The following is a 22989-nucleotide window of genomic DNA, read 5'->3' as shown; positions in this document are numbered from 1 at the left end:
TCAACAGATAAATAAAGAAAATGTAATATATGCACTCATTCGAATACTATTTAGATATAAAAGAGAAGAAAATTCTGTAATTTGTGACATCAATGAACCTGGAGAACATTATGCTAAATGAGGTAAGCTAAGCACTGGAAAACAAATACTTTATGATCTCATATTGGAATCTCAAAAAGGTGATCTCATAAAAGTAAAAAGTAGAATGGCAGTTGCTAGAGACTGATGTTGGTCAAAGGATACATAATTAGACTTACATAAAAGAAATAAGTTCAAGAGACCTATTGTAAAGTATGGTGACTATAGTTAATACATAATGCATTCTTGAGCATAGGCATTAAGTGATCTTACGACAAAAAATAACTGTGTGAGGTAATGCATTTGTTAATTAGCAACGTTTAACCATTCACTATATATATATATACTCAGTAGGTAGGGCATGAAGCTCATATATATATATATATATATATATATATGTATGTATGTATGTATATATATGTGTGTGTGTGTGTGTAATTGCAAACATTAAGGTACACATGATAAATACATACAATTTTATTTGTCAATTTAAAACAAATTTGAAAAAAATATACTGCTGCTCTAGATATTTTAAAACAATTTTCCAGCAGAAAGTAGGCAGAAGTCTGTTAATAAAAAGATTATATTATTACAACAAAAAACAAAGAAAAATAAAAAATTATCTTGAGCCATGCAGTTACCTGGCAGAGGTAAGCTATACAAACTGGAATATAGATAATCATTGTACATAATAACATCCTCATTTCTATCTATCATGTTCTAGATCAACCTGAGTGAAAACACTTCTTGGAATATGCCTTACAAAAATAAATGGAAAAACAATTTCTAATCATTATGACTTCCTAGAATTCAAATCCCTTATAGATATTTCAAACCACTGAATGACCACATCATGCAAGAGCAAGATTTAAATAGTGCTACGATAACCCACCTAAGGTCTCCCTCTGCTTAGACTTCTTATCTGCCATTTAGGAAATAAGGCAGTATTTTCATGTATCCCTGTTATTCTACATGCCTAATGATATTGTAAAACCTAATGATCTGCAAAATTTATTTAAAGAAATTTATGCCACTATACGTTAGAATTCTTTGAGAGGTTGTTTTATAACTAACATAAGCTACTGATTTATCTCCATTTGGATGCTATGGATAGAATTAAGATTGAGAAAGAGACACTGAAAACGGTTAATTATGCTGTTCCATCTTATGATGTCAAAGCCTTCTTTTAAGGGCAAGGTCAATATAATGAAGTTTTTGGAAATCCAGGCCACTGTGTGTTTGATTTCTGACCTCCTAGATTACTTTTTTATCTGGTATCCACACAGCAAAACATTTATCTAACATAGTTGTTCTGAAGACTACAGATAGTATTTAAAACATATCCAGCACAGTGTCTGGGATGGAGCAGATACTTAGTAACTGCACCTATTTCTAAATTTCTCAATTACCAACAAGTTAAAGCATTTCTTTAACTCTCAGTTAACATCTGTCCATGTTCTAGTTTCCTTTCACATGAAAAATATAATGATGAAAATTGAAAAACTACAATAAATGATAAATGTATTTCAAATATTAACAGGCAATAATGTAATTATGAACTTATCATTTTAAAACATTTTTATAAAATGTTTCTAAAATTAATTTTATATATGCATAAAGATCATTTTATCCTATAAAAGTAAACAAATATCAGATATTTTATTAGAGTTATTTTAATAGAGTAAGAAATTAATAACAAGCGGATAATGCAAATCTCTGTATATGACATAACATAATGCCTAAGTGTACACATTCTTTGGATTTGCATATTTATGGCTCACTGGCATATTTAAAACTGTGTGAAAAAATTGTTCTTTAAAAATAATTAACTAAGATTTATAAGATATAATGAGCAAGATACTGAATAACATAACTTTAGTTTTCAGTTCTTTGTTTAATCACAGGAAAAGTTGAGCTGATATGTGGTCAGAAAATCCGTGGAGTTATATATATCATACTATGAGAAATTGATTTATGTCAAAGAGATATGTCAAAGCAATCATGTAAAGTCTTTCATTACTTAAGATATCTGAAAGGAGGGGCACAGATGTTCAGTGACTTGCTAAGCTTCAGTAGCCAGTCCCATGTCAAGCTAGGACTAGTAGGATCATAGATGCACCCACACAGTATTATTTCTACCTGCTACTTCTTGACATACTGCATTTTTGGCTCACCTGGAAACTAATCTGCAAATGAGTCTCTGTTCTATTTTGCATTTCTAGTAATTGTTCTCCAAAAGGTTGAAGAATTGTAAATAATATGGCCTGGTAGATTACACCTGTTGTGTGTATCAACATATCTTCATGTCTAGAACAGTGCCTGGCATGTGGTAGCAATTATTTATTGAATAAGCAAATTGATAAATAAATTAACCAATTCTACATAGGACCAATATTCCTACTAATTTACTATTCCTGAAAATACCTTTTATATTTTAGAAACCGATATTGTATATTATTTTCTATTAATAAATTTTATCTTAAAAATGTATTAAAGTAAAAAACTTGTCATATTCATATCCATGTTTCTCAAATGAATCTGCTTTTACCCATCATTTGTATTTCCCACTTTTCTGTGATTATAAATTAAAACAGAGTTAATGAGGAAATGTGTGATTTTAGGGAGTTAAATTATTATTGATTTGCTACATACCTGTTTTATAGGACTCAGTAAATATGAAGTTCTTCATCTTTACTTGTCTTTTGGCTATTGCTCTTGCAAAGCATGTAAGTATAATGAAACATTTACAAGTATCTATTCTAATTTAAATATAAGGGTAAATATTTATGCAAATGAAGGCAGGGGTGGGCAACAAGGAACAGAAATTAAGTGTGTGAACTTATAAAACTATAATCAAAGACAGCATTGGCCCTACCTTATACAAGATATGAAAGTGGACACACTTTGTATGATGTATTCTTGTAGTTCTGTGGAGATTTTTTACTTGTGGGTTAAAAGGCCTGTACTTCCATCTCTGTCTGTTTGCATTCACCAGGGAACTCTTTTCACTCCCGTGGCATATCTCTTTGAAAGCACAGAAAAGCCACAGATAAAATGTAGACTCCAAAACCATCTCTCAAATAAGAGATAGAGTTTCACCATTCTTGATTACATTACTTCAGAACTAGGAAGATCAGACAGGAAACAAGGTTGACTTTGTAAATTACTTGCAAAAATAACCTAATGCAAAACAATTCCTCAACTTCTCAAAGCATTATATTTTTCTTGAGAGAATATAGTACTAATATTCATATCAAAAAATGATAAGGATGGCAATATTACTTTGAGTGAATTACTTTGAAAACACACACACACACACACACACACGCACGCACACATTTACTCTATTCACTTCCTCAGAAGTAACTCAGTTTTTTTTTTTTTTTTTTTTTTTTTTTTGCCTTACCCTGCAGCTGGCACCATCCATACCTTTCCCATACCCAGTATCTTACTTCTCATAAGCACACCATTTCTTTAGGGTGATCAGAGTTCTTTGCTTCATCTATGTCTCCATATCGCTCACATAAATCTTGACAAGTTTTTGTTATTTCTTAAATTTAGAGCCAATTTAAGGGTAAAGCTAGATAAGAATTCTAGTTAGGTAAATAAAAAAATAGTAATAGTACTTTGGCAATCTCACACCCACCAAGCTTGATTGTTCTTATGATCTACTCTGACTTTGTTCCCATTCTCTCTAGTCAATAATTGCCTTTGATCTTTTATTTAAATAAAACAATTTTATTCAACTAAGAATATGGTGGCTGCACTAGCAAGTGACAGACCACAGATATTAAAAGCTAAATTTGTCACAATCTATTGAGAACATAAGTACAAAATTGAGTTTGTATGACAGTTTTTCATATTTTAAAAATTAATCTTCAACTTTTTATGCCACTTGACAGAAGCACTCGCCCAATATTTTTAATTCTAACAGTATAAGTGAAGTAAAATAAAATATTTCACCAGAGTCTTAACACTTTAAGATTTGATGGTACATTTATGAATATAATTATATTTTAAATGGTGAAACAGTTAATACTCAAAAACTAAGAACCTACCTACTTCCTAAAAGAAATATATTAAACCATGACAAGAATTCACTTGAGGTATACAATGATTTGCTCATTAACATTATAGGAAACCAAGAGAATTTTGAAAAGAAACTTTATGCAACTAAAGGTTCCTAGAATCAGATGACTAAAATTCCCTTGCCACCAAGAAACAAAAGAAACAAAATGGAAAGGCAGTTTTACGTTTTAAATAAGTGATAAAAGTGAAACTTGAATTACTTTTTGTTTTTTATATAGAATATGGAGCATCACTCCTCCAGCGAGGTAAGACACTTTAATTCTTCCACCTAGTAAACACATGATATGTCCTAAACTAAGTCTTTATATGTGTTAAGAACAAAAATGTACACATTCAAATTAACCAGATTAAATTTGTGCATTTTTTCCTCTGAATAGTTCCTAATGTTAAAGATATTAGCTCAGAAGCTATGGTGAATATTCTACATCTTGGGAGAAGAATGACAGGAATTCATTCTACATTTCTGAAATAAGAACTCATATTCATCTGGGTCCATATTAAATGTTAATTTCCAAATGATTTTTCTGGGCAGGGGTGCATAAAAGACACACAGACATTTTTACTGTTGCCCAAAGGCTTTCTTTTTTTTTTCTGCAATGTGTTTAACCCCTTTAAAAAGCAGAGGAAAATTCAAAATTATGTAGAAGAAATATAAAAATTTCTTTTCTTCTTTGTGGTTCATATTTGGGAAAGTTTTGTTACAGTTATTAATAAACCAAAACACAATATCAAAATAAGTTAACTATCTAAAATATGATAAATTAGTTGTGTGGGGAGTGAAACTTTTGTCAACTTAATCCTATAGTTCAGAATAATATAAATATATTATTTACCACTGGATGTTGAGTGTAAATTGACAACTTATAGCTAGTACAAATATAATTTAGGTAAGTAACTATTGTTTTTTCCTTTTCTAAATAATCTGTCAGCATCTCCCAGGAAGTAAGTCCTAACTCCTTAAATTAAATATATTTTAACTTTTTTATTTAATGAAGGTTATATAAGACATTTATTTAGTTTGTAGAAATTTAAGCAGGTCAAGAATATAGTCATTTTTCCCAATGAGGTAAAATGTAATTATTTTAGTATATTAATTTTTGATAACTTATCTTTTTCCATCAAATGTAGGTCATTTTCTCACCCAAAAATGAGTATGTTAGCTATGATTGTTAAAATGGTGATGTTTTCATTGATTTGCCAAAATGCAGTGGAGCAATATGAAAAAGGTCTTAGTAAAAGATTTGTTAGTTCTATTATTAAAACAGATATCTTTGAAATAATTTCTTCTTAATGGTTCATCACATTTACCTCTCCAACTCTGCATTCTTTTGTTTACAATGTTGTGTTTCCTTTGCTATCCATTTATGTGAAATTACATTATCCTGCATTTCAGTAAATTATACATTCCCTCTTCATTTTCTTTTCTTTTCAGAAGGATATTTGTTCTACTTCCTGTAAGGTATATATTGATAGCACATCTATAGCAAAATATGAAATAAAAATATTGTCATACTTTGAGCCAAACTGAAATTAACTTGGATTTTTAAAATATTCCAAAGCAATCAAATTTGAAAACCAAAACTATTTATAAAGAATGAGACAAAGTTATCTTCTCTTTTTAAAATTCTGTGAATAATTCAGCTGAAAAACATATTTTTTTGCATAAATCAACTAATATACTTAATTCTAAGATCTCATGAGGAGTGGAGAACTTGTCACTTAGTGGTCTTCATTCCTAAAAATTCCCAAATTTTCATTATTGTTCTTAAAAAATTGATTTGCTATTTAGATTGATATGCAATTTTTTTCTTAAAATTGACTCATTTAAATTTAAATCAATATTTTCATAATAGAAACATTATATATGCATTACCAAAAACTCATTAGTTTGCTTGGAGATATATTTTTTCTAATAAATCATGATAAGTAAAATGAAGTTTGTCAATGCAATGCCTAAATTATTATAATAGTGTGTTTATTCATTTATTAGACAAATATGTATTGGAGAAGACTATCTTAGACTCGAGGCATACTCTGAATACAGCAGGCAAAATCCTCCTCTCATTTTTCTCACATTCCAGTTTACCACTGCTTGTATATTTATTACTAAATGGGAAATTCTAATATAATTTATACAAAACTTATATAATGAAAATGAATCTATTGTTATGATTCTCTTTATGGGAAAGAAAATTTTCCCTTTATGTTCTGGATAAAATACTTTATAAACAAAGCTGTGGAGAAAATAAGTCTAATTATTTTTCTTCTGTATTTAAGGAAACCACAAAAAACATGAATGAAATGGTGAGAAATTTTTATTTTCTTGAACAATGTTTGTTCACACTCTTAACATGTAATATTACAATATCAATGGCATGTGGAAATATCTGTAAATTTCCTCTCTTAGTAAACTAAAAAGAGATGTATAAATTTATTTAAAATAACAATTTCTCCCTTCTCACTTTAATAGTATTCACCTAAATTGCTCTATATTCTCTTGAGACATTTCCATTCAAGGATAAGGTGATTTTTATCTCTTTCACTTGTTTTCCAAAGGCAATCAATGATGAACAGTTGAGAAACCTATTGTGTTGTTTTTATTTCAATACTTTTAATCTGCTGTACTAATGATTATGTAGGTAATTTGAGGCCTATCTAAAACAACTTCTATCATTAAAGAAATCATGCTGGGGATTTCTTATGGTCACTAAATTTTTATTATTCTTATTATTTCTCAAGCAATCTTCTAGCAGCTCTTCTAGTGAGGTAGGAGTTATTTTCTTTTAACATCAAAAAGCAGGTTCACCAAGACGTGGCAGATTTTTAGCAATTAGATCGTTCATCAAATTGTAACCCAAACTCAATGGTTATTTGAGGGAGATTGAAACTGACTATCCGAGCATTGGTTTCCCGTTTTGTGCTTTTTGACAGTGTGTATCAAACATCTGATTTCAGAGAAAATTGCATTTTAAAGGAAGCCAGGGTTAAATCAAGAGGCTGCCATTTGCCTTCAGCATAGTTTTATCCTGAAAAACCTCTCAATATCTCTTAGAGCAGTGGTTCTGAAAGTGTTGCCCCTCAGCTAGCAGCAACAACATTATATTCTGGTGCACTTTAAACTTTGAGATTCTTTTGTTTTTTTAAAAAAAGAGGCTGAATAAGGGATTCGATTATGAGTTGTGTATATCACTGACACAAGAACACCTGCCATGGTAGAAATACCCAAACAATAAACATGATGGGAAAAAGTATCTGGGAAAGGAAGAAGCATGGTGACACCACAAACCTTGTGGCCTTAGGTGCAGCCTGCACTCTTCCTAGTCAGGGACTAGGAAACATGCTTTACTCTTCTTCCAAGCTTCAAGTATCATCTTCAAATGGAGAGTTAACAGTCGCTTAAAGATAACATTTGTGTCCTCTAGAAAGGGTATGTGGGACTTGGTTTGCCACATACCTCACCAGGCCTGTGTCATAATATTTTGTGTCACTTGTCACCTTCTGTAGGCATTTGATATTGTATGAATAATAAAAAATTTATGAAAATTTAAAATAAACATTTTTATTCATGTGCTATTTTGATAATGATGACTCTGATTATAAATGTTTTAATGTTTTAATTAATTTATTAAATTCCTCATAAATGACATAATTTTTGAGTAGTAGTGGCTTGGGCCCTGAGTATTTAATTAATTACCCCTAATATTCTAGCATGACTCCGAAGCTTAATCATGCAAGTAATGTTAATTCTTCTTTTCTTCCCCTAAAAGGAATCTGCAGAAGTTTCCACAGAGGTAATTTTCATTCAAATAAAATAAAATTAATACCACTTAGTAGTGTTTTATTTTTGTATATTTGTATACAAATTAATTTTTTTTTTACCAGGAAATTAAGCACACTGTGGACCAAAAGCACTACGTGAAACAACTGGTAAATTTCTCATATAAATTATGATTTCAAGTAAAACATCTTATTTTGGCTGTTTCTTCTCTCAAATATTCACACAATTCATTATATCCCATTAAGAAATTTATCGGCCGGCGCGGTGGCTCACGCCTGTAATCCCAGCACTTTGGGAGGGCGAGGCGGGTGGTTCACCAGGTCAAAAGATCGAGACCGTCCTGGCCAACATCGTGAAACCCCGTCTCTACTAAAAATACAAAAGTTAGCTGGGCTTGGTGGCGCGTGCCTGTAATCCCAGCTACTCAGGAGGCTGAGGCAGGAGAATCGCTTGAACCCGGGAGGCGGAGGTTGCAGTGAGCCGAGATCATGCCACTGCATTCTACCCTGGCGACCGAGCAAGACTCTGTCTCAAAAGAAAGAAAGAAAGAAGAAAGAAAGAAAGAAAGAAAGAAAGAAAGAAAGAAAGAAAGAAAGAAAGAAATTTATCCCCAATTTGTAGGAGTCTATTTTTGCTATTTTTGTTGCTCTGATTTCTGGCTATTGTTTTTGTCAAATCAATGTGGATTTATATTTTAAGAAAAATGAGTATTGAGAAATTATCCACTGATTTTGGAGGAGTTACAAATTTCAGAAAGTTTGTTGCAAGTTTAAATTACCTAAGTTAGATACCAATGCAGTTAAAGTATCACATTATTACGCACTCAACTTCTCTTTGACGACGGGATCTTAGATGATTATCTGAAGTGTAAACATTCTCAGGCTACGGGAGGTCATATAATCTAGGGGTCCCCAAACCACAGGGGGTACCGATACCGGTCCTTGGCCTGTTAGGAACCACGCAGGACAGCAGGAGATGAGCTGCAAGCAAGCTAGCACTAGTCTGAGCTCCGCCTCTGTCAGATCAGCGGTGGCCTTAGATTCTCAGGAGAGCGAACTGTATTGTGAACTGCGCATGCGAGGGATCTGGGTTGTGTGCTCCTTATGAGACTCTTTCTAAAGCCTGATGATCTGAGGTAGAACAGTTTTATCCCGAAACCATACCCCTGCCCTCATCCGTGGAAAAATTGTCTTCCACAAAACCGGTCCTTGATGTCAAAAAGTTGGGGACTCCTGATGTAATCCATCGTCTGCGGACTAGAGAAGTTTGCTTCGTGTGTAGGGAAAGCGCATAGATTTTGGTGTCAGGCAACTTGTATTCCAACTCCAGCTCCACGAGTTACTACTTAACCTCTCCAAGCTCCAGTTTCCTCAACTGAAAATACGGAGAGCTGCATTAACCCTGCAAGATTGTATTAGATGATATACATTTAATTTATACAAAAATTGCTTGGAACACAGTAAATTCATCTAAAAATTTGACAATTATCTTATTTCAACACAGAGCAGACATGCTTTCTAAAACCTTTATAATAGAAACACCTGTTTTTGAACACTTAAAAATGGAATGCTCCAAATAAAACCTGTCTTTTTAGGAATTTAGATCGTTACTAACTTCCACGTTGCTATAAATATCTTTCTTACATTTTGTCAAAATACTTCCAGTAACATTCTCATTTTGTACCTCTCTTAACGTAACCATGGATTCATCCAACAATTCTAAAGACCCGTTGACTTTCTACACACACTTATTTTTCACTCTCTATTAAATGAAAATTCTCCTGAGGAAAAAATGCTATTGTGGTTTTATATTTAATCCCTAAAAATAATCTTTGCAAAATCAGTTCAAAGACTCCGGAACTTACTAGAATACTTAGTTACTAGGCAAACTTCTCTTTATAGTTTAACAGATATAATCCCACATGATAAGTAATGCTCAAACAGTTTAAGCAATTTAATCAGGGTCGTGGATTCCAGTGCCCTGGGTAAAGAGAATTAAAGTTCATTTCTGACTCCAAAGACAAGACTAACTTCCAACACACATGGAAAAGGAATAAGTTGAGACATGTACCTTGTGATTGTTTTTTTTTTTCTTTTCCTTTCTTAAACATACTTTTCTTCCCCACATAGATAATTTTCTCCCGTGGTCTTACTTAATTTGATAATTTTTAAATTCTGCAATTGACTATAAATGTAGACACAGTTAAGGTAATTTTTATGTTTGTAAACTATTCTTTTTCTAAGCAAATTTGCCACCACTTATAAATTTTCTAATTAAAGTTCTAATTCATTCAGTTTTGCTAACATTTGCTTTGACTCATGAAGGATATAAAATGTTGGAATAAATATTCATAATTTCCTTTCTCTCTAGAACAAAATCAACCCATTTTATCAGAAGTGGAACTTCCTCCCATTTCTTCAGTTTCCTTATCAACATCAGATTTTTATAAACCCAGGAGATCAGCGTAAGAAAAGTGTCTACCCCTTTGTTCCCACTTAGTAAGTTTTGCATTTTTAAGAGGCGAGGGATACAGGATAAAAATATATACAGTGGCCAGGCGCAGTGGCTCAGGCCTGTAATCCCAGCACTTTGGGAGGCCAAGGCAGGAGGATCACCTGAGAACAGGAGTTCGGGACCATCCTGGCCAACATGGTGAAACCCTGTCTCTACTAAAAATATAAAGATTAGCCGAGGGTGGTGGTGCGTGCCTGTAATCCCAGCCGCTTGGAAGGCTAAGCCAGGAGAATCACCTGAACCAGGGAGTTGGAGGTTGCAGTGAGCCAAGATCTGCCACTGCACTCCAGCCTGGCAACAGAGCGAGACTCCCTCTCAAAAAAAAATACAGTAACTAGAGGCAAAATACACCCAAAAGTTCTAACTTTAAAAGTAGGGCAGTCCAAATACAATAACAAATAACAATAGTAGCAATAGTGACAAATAAGTACTAATTTAATTTAAATTTAACATACATGTCCTAAGTGTTTGCTCATATATCATTTCACTTGGTCCTTCAAATAATTCTTTCATGTAGGGGGGAGGATAGAAATCAGTACCTTCATTTAACAAAGGAAATGTAATATGGGGAAATATGTAAGGAAGTACTTGCTCAAACGCCAAGTAACCATTTCCATTTTGTTTCATAAAATGAATTTGTTTTAAGGAACTTTTTCTAATATGAGCAATAAATAACACAAGTTCTCCTCAGCCTTTTGATCAAATCATAAAATTAAAGCTTTTTTGTCTTGTTACAGGACCAGTAAATATAGCCACCCAATAAAAAGCCTAGTTTGATTTCCCTTATTTCATCTCCGGGAATAATTAAAAGTCCAAAGAAAGGGAAAAATAAAAATTTTATACGTAATTAAACATACTATTTATATTTTTTAAGGAAATCTGCCGGCATCTCTCAGAAAGTAAGTACAAACCACTTATATTAAATATATTTAAAGAATTAGTTTTTATTTATCTATTATGACTTGCTTTTTATTTATAACAATGTGTTATTTATTTTGTGGAAATATAAGGAGAAAAAGGAGGTAGTTATACATACCAGTCAGGTAAAATGTATTTATGTATTTACTGGTTCATTGATGAAATATATCTTAGATGCATGTGCATTGTTTTTTCACCAATCTTATTCCTTATAAGTATCTTTTTAAATAAGTATGAAAGAGGTAATGAATGGATGTCAAGAGGGTCCCAAGAAAATATACTTGTGTGCCATTTGTGAACCACATTGTCAAAGTTAGATATTCCTGAAAAGATTTCTTGTTAGTTTTCCATCACCTTTCTATCACCAATTGGTTGCAAGTTTGTCATCAAATGCTGGACTGGCACTATATTCTTCTTGAATCAGTAGATACATTTTTTTTTATTTCTTTCCAAGAATAAAGCCCCTCACTCCAAACCTATGAGGACCCTCACTCCAAAACCTAAAAGATGAAACAATTTAATGACACTGTATTTGAGAAAACCAATAGTCAAGCACATTTGGAAACAGTATATAATATCAACTCATATAATAAATAACATGATTTTCTGTATTCTTTAAATTTATTTACTGTATTAACTTAAATTTGTCACTGCTAATATAATTATTTCATTGTTAGAATATAAATTAAAAATATTCTGTATATAAAAAATATGACAGTTTTAGTTTGGCATAAAGATTCTGCTATTTACATAGGGAAGCCCTGCAGAGTTAATTGGTTAACAGACCTGGGACAGTGTTCCTATACCAATGAACAGACACCAAACGTGCTGTCATCTTTCTCTACCTCCCTTCCTTTTTGCCCCATTGATATAGGAAAGCTAGTTTCCGTTTTCATATTAGCCTGTAATTTCTAAGGGAAAGTAGTAGATCTTAATTTGATACTAATGGAGAGTTTGATAAATAGGAAATAGGAAAATTTCGCTGTTTTGTAAACATCTGCATTTTTCTTAAAGAAAGAATTATTGAATTTATCTAAGTTTTATAGGGATGTTTGAACACATAAAAATTTAAAAACACTTACTGAGACATATCCTCACTGTCAGAATTAAGATATTTTACACTTTTGCCAATAATATGGAAGCATAGCAGATGATGTGTATGTGAGAGTATATGCATCTATATGCATAAGTACATTTATATATCTTTCTTAGAATACTTATTTTACACTGACTTTTCCCTTATGCTACAGTACTGATGATCACCAAAAAATTGAAAACATAGGAAACCGGTGATAATGAAAGCAAACAACTACTTTTGTCATAATTTTATGAATAATCAAGTAAAGGAGGTTTAAACTTGCATGAATCAACTAACCAAACTAAATTTGCCAGTTCCCATGAGAAATGGAAGCCTAATCAGTTAGTGGTTTTCATTCTTTCTTAAAATTTTTTCAGTTAATTCCACTGTATACATCTTCATTGATACATCTTCATAGTTTCCTATTGATAAATGTTGTTTCTATTTTTTAAATTATAAAAATAACATACTAATTTCTTATAATAACTTATTTTATACATATATGAATATATTAATAGGATAAATTCCTAAAAGTGAAATTTTTGAGTTAGAGGATATGTACATGAAATTTTTATAATACTTTTATCACAAACTTTAATACCATAAATTAATATGTAACACATATGTAACTATAAATTATGAGTATCATAATTAATACTTATAGTTCTATATTTTATAACAGTTTTATTTCATACATATATGATCCTAAACACTATTTAATTTTGTGTGTGTTTATTTCTCTTTAGAACATTCATTTTAGACAATAACATTACTTTTAATAAAGTTAATATATTAAGTAATAAATTGCTTTTACCACACAGTAAGTTCTCATAGTTAATGTTAGACTCTGAATATGACAAGATGATATCGGAAAGATCCTAAGGGACTTATTTCCTATTGAAAATCTCCTTCAAGTAGCTCATATTAGCATTTAGATTGGGCTTCATTTCTTTTAAAAAGCATACAAACCCTGAATTTCAAAGTAGTTTTTCTTTGTAGTTTGGTTTGTTTTTAAGATTTACAAGGAGTAGCATACTTTATGTAGCCTCTTTGGTGTTGCATTTTTCACTCAACAGATTTCTAGTACATTTATCCATATTGTCACTTTATCCATATTGTCACAGCAGGTATAATCTACCTATTTACACTGCTAATGATATTCCACAGTTCAGTCCTCTATTGCCCTATACTTAGAAGGCATTTGGGTTGTTTAGGTTTAGTATATTTATTTTTAGTTTTGGTAGGTATTTTCAAACTATTTTTCTTTGAGGTGAAATAAAATTTTTTTCCAACCACTAATAAATGGGAATTTACAGTAGCTTTTTGCCCGAGTGGTTGGCATTTCTGATGCAACACTCTAGATCTCGAAGCAGTTTTAGAAACTCATTCATGGGCATTATGCAAGAGAGACCAGAAGAAGACCTCTGCTCCAGGCAGGCCTCAATGGGAGCAGTGACAACCCAAGACCACCCCATCAGACAATGCCAATCTGGGAGGTTTATAGATAGCTGATAGATTTATTTTATAACCTGGCAAGATCTCCACAGCGTGATTTTTCATCTTGGATAGTTTTCTGAGTTTGTTGCAGGGGCAGTTGAAGAGATGTTTCTGCCTCTGAAGGTATTCATTGTGACACAGAGAAAAAAAATAAAGTCAGACTTGACACTGAGGTTAAGAAGCAAAGAGGAGGTCAGGTCCTAAAAGGAAATCTTGCCTGTGATCAGCAAAGAGGCAGCAGGGTATCTGAGACAGCCCTCGCCCTACCCTTGGACAGAGAGGGAATTTCACGTAGGAGGGGAGGAAAAGAGAGATCAGAGTCCAGACATGTTGTTAATGATCCTCCAAAGGGCATTGCTTCTCCGAATCCAGATCCTCTCTGGGAAGGGAATCTTCTAAATTAGTTTTTTGCTTTCCTGCAAGTTTTCATTCTTGTAAACTTTTAAACTTTTCAATTTGTTTTTACCCCTTACCTGTTCTCCATCCAAGCTATTATTTATATAATATTTTTCGTGAAATTATGCTTTTTAAAAACTTGTTATTGCTAATAATAAGAAATGTTAGGCCGGGCACGGTGGCTCACGCACTTTGGGAGGCCAAGGCGGGTGGATCACCTGATGTCGGGAGTTCGAGACTAGCCTGGCCAATATGGTGAAACCCCATCTCTACTAAAAAAATACAAAAATTAGCCAGGTATGGTGGCAGGTGCCTGTAATCCAAACTACTCGGGAGGCTGAAGCAGGAGAATCACTTGAACCCAGGAGGTGATGTTTGCAGTGAGCCAAGGGAGTACGGTTGCACTCCAGCCTGGGTGACAAGAGAGAGACTCTGTCTCAAAAATTAAAAAAAATAAAAATAAAAATAAAAGGAATGTTATATATACTTCACTCAACTCACAAGTTTGATTATATATATATATGTTTTAAATAAACATGCAATTATTAAAATTATTTAAATGAGTTGCCTAAAAGCATGTGCTTTCTCAATTACTCTTGTGAAATATTCATTCGTTCAATTATTTATTTAAGAAATATTGTATTTAGCAAATACTATGTCCCTTACATGTTTCCACATCTTAGAGATAAAAAAGTGATTAAAAGAAGCATTACAGATAAATTTATTTTTATTCTTCTTCTTTATAAAACAGTAGTTTTTCTTTATACATCCAAGAGGCAATTGTGTATAATCAATACACTGAGAACAATGTGTCTAATTCTTGTTTTATTCCTTTAAGGAAACACCAAAAAAGACTGTTCATATGGTAAAGTATTGTTTCTATATGAAGCTGTATTTGACTCAAATTTCTAAAAACTAAACATTAAAATATTAATACTCCTGAAATTCTCCTCTTTTAGTAAAATTGAATGATATTTTAGTTTACTTAAAAATCCTCTTTACTCCTTAACTGTGATTTTCTCAATTGACCTTAATTTTTTTCAGTCAAGACCTTCCAGGTTAGCAAGATCTCTCCACATAGCCTAAGTATTCTATGTTTTTTGCTGCTTCTTTCTTTTTTTAAAAAACAGATTTCTACCATTTTTTGAACTGAGAATTTTATTGCAATAAATCTTTTTCACCTGTCATAATAATACCTTTGTTGTAATATAAAAAAGATCTTTTGTCCACAAATATTAAGAATACACTGCTAAGTATTCAATTGCCCTGATTCTAAAATTTTGATTATTATACTTTTTATTTCTCAAATAATGTTCTAGTAAGTTATCTCTGGTGAGGAAAATGATAATTTCAAAATCAAACAATTAATGAATTCATTGAGAAATACTCTGTTTCTTGCTGTTGACTAATTATTTTAAGTAAATTAGGTGTTATGCTATTGACATATTGAATGGAAATAAAGGAAAACCCTTGTAAAAAATGCACAGTCTCAAAGTCATTTTAGAGGTCTGGAATGAACCATCTACATGGTCAAGAAGTAGCTGTTCTATCACACACTTTCGGATAATATATGTCTGAACTCTGTTACATTGGAAAAATGAATTTTTAAAATAAGCCAGCCAAATCAGGATTCTGTCAGTTGCCTTCACTGTAGTTTAAAATCGTTTAGGAGTTGAATACTTGACTGGGTTATAAGTTATGTAAATCACAGGTTCAGGGAACACCCACTGTGGGAGGAAAGTGCCAAGTGGGAGAGCACAATTGGAAAGGGTCTTCAGAATATGAAGTATAAATTGTGGCACAGGATCTTGTGGCCTGGGGCCCAAAGCACGCAAGATCTTCCTTCTTAGTGCCTTGAGAAGCATGTTTTATCCTTTCTCTCCACCTCAAACTGTGGGCCTATGGACACTAATATAAAAAACACTGGTCCTCCAAGAAAGAACATGCAGACTCTGCCACACACCTCAGTAGGCTTAATTATTTTTCCTCTCTCTCTCTCTCTCTGTCTCTCTCTCTCTCTCTTTTGCACCTGCCCATATTACACAGAAATTTGACATTATATGAACATGTAGGTAAATGGAAAATATGAAATAAAATGTATTTTCAGTCAGGTACCATTATGTTGACACAGGACATGTCCTTTTAATGAATACTTACATTCATTTAATTCAGAATAGATTTCTATAAAGTAGGACTTTGTTTCTTGGTAGTAACAGCTTGGCCCTGAATTATTAAAATAATTAGCCTTAATTCTATATTATTATGATGTGGACAAAAATTACTATTGGGTTATCCAAGTGAGGTTATTTTTTCATTTTCTTTCCCTAAGGAATCAACTGAAGTATTCACCAAGGTAAGTAAGTTTTGTTCAAACAAAATTAATAAAATATAATCTCAAAACATTTTCTTCTGTATTTTATGACCATTTATTTTTGTTATTAACAGAAAACTGAGCTGACTGAAGAAGAAAAGAATGACCAAAAACATCTGGTAAATTTTCCATACAAACATAGCACAATTAGACTTTACTTGGAAACTGCCTAGTTGCAATCCTCTTGACAAAAAAAAAAAATACTATGTTTACCAAGTTCTAATTTTTATAAAAGTCTTCCTTATAGTTTAAAAAATGGTTACAGAATGATTCCCCAACTGTACCACTTATATTATTGCTAAGTATCCACCCAACAATTATTCCATGGCAATTCTAAAATTCCATTGATTTTCCACTTTGTAAAAATGAGAACTTAGCTTAAAAGAAGATGCCACTGTATTTAATTCCAATTTAAATCCCTACAATAATCTGTGGCTAAATCTATATAGATAAATAGAACATAGAAGAGGGGCATATGTATTCATAATAAAATATATGGGATGCATTATGCAAATAAAGTGCTCTTTCCATATTAATTCATTTACTTCTACAAGATAAATAACACTCAGAGAGATTAACTGGCTCAGTGTCATAGATTCCACTAAGTTAAATCACATATTCTATATGACTCTGAGGACCAGCGTTTTCCTACCAGAAACAGAAAATAAACCACAACTGGGGACACTTATCTTAGTCAAGAAATTATCTTCTTGCCTTCTTACATGTATTTTTAATTTTATTTTTCCTTGTTTTTGATTTCTTTCACACAAGCACTGTGGCTTTGGGGTCTGAATTAACCAAATAATTTTCTTACTTCTACAGTTTATTCTATAAATGTAAGCATAGAGTTAATTTTGTATGAATAAATTTTCCTTTAATTAGGTTCATTTGGTAAAATGTAGAATTTATCCAAATAGAGTTTTGATTTATTTGGTTATGTTCAGGTCTCTCTGATTCTGGGATATTGAGATAATTCTTTATATATTTTTCTAGAACAAAATCAACCAGTATTATCAGTTCACCTTGCCCCAATATGTAAAAGCTGTTTATCAATATCACAAAATTATGAAACCATGGAAAAACATGAAGACAAATGCTTACCAAGTTATCCCCACTCTGGTGAGTGCTCTCTTTTTATTTGCAACTTAAAAATAGTTATCTTTTGTGCTAAAAGTAAGCTGGGGGATGAAACTGACATAATCCCAATAAACTCAAGTAGAAGCTGAAACAAATAAAAATGCCTAAGCTAGAAATTAAATAATAAATCATATAATGCAAATACAGCATAATAAATAAAAATAATAATGTTACAAAAGTAGATGAAATTGTAAAAAGTAGCTGGACCAAGTTCTAGTTAACATTTATCCTTTATCTTATTAAAAAAAAAAAAAGAGATTTGACCTAGGGAACATTTCTTCTAACATGAAGAATGAATGAGAGAACAGGACATTGAACCCACAGAACTAAAATGTATTATAAACAACATGGATTTTGGAATCAGAAGACCTAATATAAATATGCTTTTGAACTTAGGCAAGTCACATCATTTCTCTGGAATTTTTAAATATGATTTAGTTTTTTAGATATGCATGTAGCATTTAAAAGTGTCTTCCATATAATTTTAGAAAAATCAGAATTTAGTACCTCTGATTTGCATATGAGATGGAGATTTGTTCCTATACATTTTTTAAATAAAATTATTCATTTTTTTCTCTTTTCTCTTCAAAGAGGGATTTTTAAGATTCTTGAATTAACTGCTTCTACTTTACTTTGGTAAGTGCCTTTCCCCCTAGAATTTAAGCAATAACTTTTATGTGAAGAAAGTGATATTAAATAATATTATTAAGTAATATACTTCCAACTTTAATTAAATCATATTTTCATTTATAAAGTGTTTTAAATTTTGCTTTCATCTTTTTGACTCACAAATGTAAGTTGTCTGTGTAATTTGCATGCATATTTCATAAATATTTTAAATATAAATTATAGTACATTTCCTCCAAAGCTAATGATGCATTCAAGCCAGAAGGAATGACTCTGAGTGAAAATTATCACAGGCATAGTGTTCACACAGGTGATTTCCTGTCATCTTTGAGTTGTGCCAAGAAATTCAGACCTGGCACTTTGGTTTGAGAGAAGATATGTAATATCAAGAGAGTTTCATACACAATTCAAGCCATTTAAGACAAATTTCCTGCATCATTTTCTCTGGAAAAATTAATGTTTTCTACAAAAAAAAATTTTGCTTATTTTTTAAATTTCTCTCTTTGACAATTTATTCAATGGATTCAGAACCATGGTGGCAACTCAAGAAAATTGTAATGCCCTTTGTGTAGTCATGTTTTATTTTTCTTATTTTGCTCTTACAGCATTCAGGTTTATCTCCTATCCTAGAATTCTGTCTCATTTAATTCAAACGTTTTGCTCTTTTTATATGTCCCAAACGCAAATTTCTAACATGAAAAGTAGGTTTCAAAACAATGAATAATAATAGTAATAATAATTTATCAAGAGCATATAGTGCACCAATTACAATTCTAAGCCCTTGCCTGTATTGACTAATTTAATGTTCACAAAAAACCTATGAAGTAGTTAATACTATCAGCTGATTTTTTTCCATAAGTTATTGGGTTACAGGTGGTATTTGGTTATACGAGTAAGTTCTTCAGTGGTGATTTGTGAGATCCTGCTGCACCCATCACCCGAGCAGTATAGACTGCACTGTATTTTGTTGTCTTTTATGCATCCTCGCCTCACTCTTCCCCTCAAGTTCCCAAAGTCCATTAAATCATTCTTATGGCTTTGCGTCCTCATAGATTAGCTCCCACATACCAGTGAGAACATACGATGTTTGGTTTTCCATTCCTGAGTTACTTCACATAGAATAATAGTCCCCAATCTCATCCACATTCTTGCAAATGCAGTTAATTCATTCTTTTTGTGGCTGAGTAGTATTCCATCATATATACATACCACAGTTTCTTTATCCACTCGTTGATTGATGGGCATTTGGGTTGGTTCCACGATTTTGCAATTGTGAATTGTGCTGCTATAAACATGCGTATGCAAGTATCTTTTTCAAATAATGACTTCTTTTCCTCTGGATAGATGCCCAGTAGTGGGATTGCTGGATCAAATGGTAGCTCTACTTTTAGTTCTTTAAGGAATCTCCACACTGTTTTCCATAGTGGCTGTACTAGTTTACATTCCCACCAGCGGTGTAGAATTGTTCCCTGATCGCCGCATCTATGCCAACATCTACTGTTTTGATTCTTTGATTAGCAAATAAAAACATAAAGTGGGGAAAGGACATGCTTTTCAACAAATGGTGCTGGTATAATTGGCCGGCCACATGTAGGAGAACGAAATTGGATCCTCATCTCTCACCCTACACAAAAATCAAATCAAGATGGGGACTTAAACCAAAGACCTGAAACTATAAAATTTCTGGAAGATTGGAAAAACCCTTCTAGACATTGGCTTAGGCAAGGATTTCACGACCAAAAACCCAAAAGCAAATGCAATAAAAACAAAGATAAGTAGCTGGGACCTAATTAAACTAAAGAGCTTTTGCATGGCAATAGGAACAGTCAGCGGAGTAAACAGACAACCCACAGAGTGGGAGAAAATCTTCACAATCTATACATCCAACAAAAGACTAATATCCAGAACCTACGACGAAGTCAAACAAACCAGTAAGAACAAAACAAACAATCCCATCAAAAAGTGGGCTAAGGCCATGAATAGACAATTCTCAAAAGAAGATAAACGAATGGTCAACAAAAATATGAAAAAATGCTCAACATCACTAATGATCAAGGAAATGCAAATCAAAATCACAATGCCATGCCACCTTATTCCTGCAAGAATGGCCATAATCAAAGTATCAGTTGATTTGAGATGAAGAACCTGAGGTGGAATGGAGGTTAAATAAATTGTTCATGATAATCCTGAGAAAATAAAAAAGCCAAAAAAAAAAAAAAATCGAATACAGATTTCCAGCCCAAGGGCTCAAACGCTCTTCCACCAATGCCGAACTGCACCCGAAAGGCCACGTTAAGGTTTTTTGAGAGGATATTTTCTGACTTTGAGTACATTGTTACAAACTTGATTTTCTTTATTATGTTATTTTGGCCTTCCTAATAATGAAAAAGGGTCAGGCAACTTCACAAAGTAATCTCATGTGACAAAAATAATACCATAATTGTTATGGATAAGAGCTAAAAATACAGTTGTGTTTTATAAATAGTAACATTTTTTACTGTCATTATTCACATATTTATTCCACTTTTTTTTTTTTTTTTTTTTTTGAGACGGAGTTTCAATCTTATTGCCCAGGCTGGAGTGCAATGGCGCGATCTCGGCTCACTACAACCTCCACCTCCCGGGTTCAAGCAATTCTCCTGTATCTGCCTCCAGAATAGCTGGGATTACAGGCGCCCGCCACCATGCCCTGCTAGTTTTGTTTTTTTTTTTTCAGTAGAGACAGGGTTTCAACATGTTGGCTAAGCTGGTTTTGAACTCCCGACCTCAGGTTATCCGCCCGTCTTGGCCTCCCAAAGTGCTGGGATTATAGGCATGAGCCATGGAGCCCCGCTTTATTCTACATTTTTTAAAAAGCTTATCATATGACCCATAATGTCAGAGACCTGAGAGATACAGAATTATGATACTAAATTTACCTTCATTAAGTCTTTTTCTGACAAAGACACAGAAATGACAATATAATGTGCTAACTGCTAATTAGAGATAGAAGGATATAATAATACAACAAGGTCGAGTGATGAATCAGAGATAAAATATAAGGCAGAAGGTATTGAATTGACAGAAAAATTACAAAAGAAACAGAGAAGCCAAAAAATGTACAGTACAATTTGAAGAATTTAATTTTAAAATGATTTATTGAAATATATGACCCCAAAGTCATTGTACATAAAACATTATTTTACCAAAATCTACATTCCAATTAGATCAAAAGGCTTAAATTATAGGAAGCAGTAATATCTTATATGCCTAATAAGCAACTTAGAAAATAATAATAATATAATAATAATAATAAAGTGTTCCTTCAAAATTGGCTGAAAATATACATATGTATCATTAATAAATAAAAATGCTATTTTTGTATGCTAGATTGAATAAGCTTGCTATTAACTCTCATTCATTAAACTGTTTATCTTATCAGGAAACAATTTCTCCTTCTACCTCATAGACTGTATTGACTCCATCAAGCATGAACACAGATAGTTATTAAAAATCTTATTATGTGCCATGAATTATCTTAAGCATGAGAAAATAGTAACTCATAATAGTTATAAATAACATTCTGCCAGACTAAGATGGACAAGTGTGTGTGTTCTATACATAAACCAAAACTATCTTCTGTAATATATAAGTCCAGTATTGCTTTTTTTTTTTTTTTTTGCTTTTTTTTTAGATTTACCTGGGAAATCTATCTTTTTTTTAAGGTTTGCTTGGAAAATCTACCATATTACTTCATACTACCAGCATGTTTGGACAGGCTTATGGTGAAGGCGGGAATACTGAGTCAAAGAAGACTGCAGAATATTTCCTGAATTGCGTATACCCTTCCCATGAGTTAATGTTGAATATGTTGGGTTTGCATTGTGGTTTCATTAGGTTGATGATTACTTAAGATGTTTTTACCACTGTTTCTGAGTTACAAAAACACATTTCTTTTCCCCTCAAAATAAAATTTCAAGTGATTCATTGGTGTATAATCAGCATTTTTATTGTTCATATTGACCACCGAGGCTACCGATGCTAATATAAGTAGTTATTTAACAATTAACTTTAAACTAGCTTATCTACTACCAAAATGCTTTATATACACTTTCTGGACACTTCAATTTTACTTATCATAACCAATAATCTAGAACACTACAAGTTTTATATTCTCCCACCACAGCTTGGCTCACAGAACTACTTAGCCATGCTTCTACCATCTTTCTGATTTATTCATGCTTATAATTTGCCACAATGTTAATCTCAAACCTTCACCAGAGCCCTCAGTTCTCCTCTCTCAGTCCACCTTGTCAGACTAAAGTATGGAGTCAGCCACTAAGACCATAAATCTTTCAAGATTCCTCATTAATGGTGTAACCAAATGAAGAAAGAGCAAAAGCAAACACATGGGTGCATACGTGGGCTCTAAGGCATACTTGGGCTGCAAGGGAGTCAGCACGTCCTGAGAAGATGGAGGGATGGGGAAAGCTATAAGGAAAGCAGATCAGGAAGGAGGGGATAGGG

General features: G+C 32.5%; 1 long non-coding RNA gene across 1 annotated transcript; it reads left to right on the top strand.

Moving 5' to 3' along the window:
* The first annotated feature begins 15581 nt into the window (after positions 1-15581).
* LOC107974084 (uncharacterized) lies at positions 15582-22417 on the top strand. The gene is made up of 5 exons (XR_001716629.3): positions 15582-16701; positions 16794-16838; positions 17713-17838; positions 18448-18492; positions 22188-22417. It is a non-coding gene; the product is annotated as an uncharacterized LOC107974084 (long non-coding RNA).
* Positions 22418-22989: the final 572 nt, after the last annotated feature.

This window comes from Pan troglodytes, chromosome 3, assembly GCF_028858775.2.
Source record: "Pan troglodytes isolate AG18354 chromosome 3, NHGRI_mPanTro3-v2.0_pri, whole genome shotgun sequence".
In the NCBI taxonomy this organism is placed as follows: domain Eukaryota; kingdom Metazoa; phylum Chordata; class Mammalia; order Primates; family Hominidae; genus Pan; species Pan troglodytes.
This window is presented reverse-complemented; position numbering and strand designations above follow the sequence as displayed.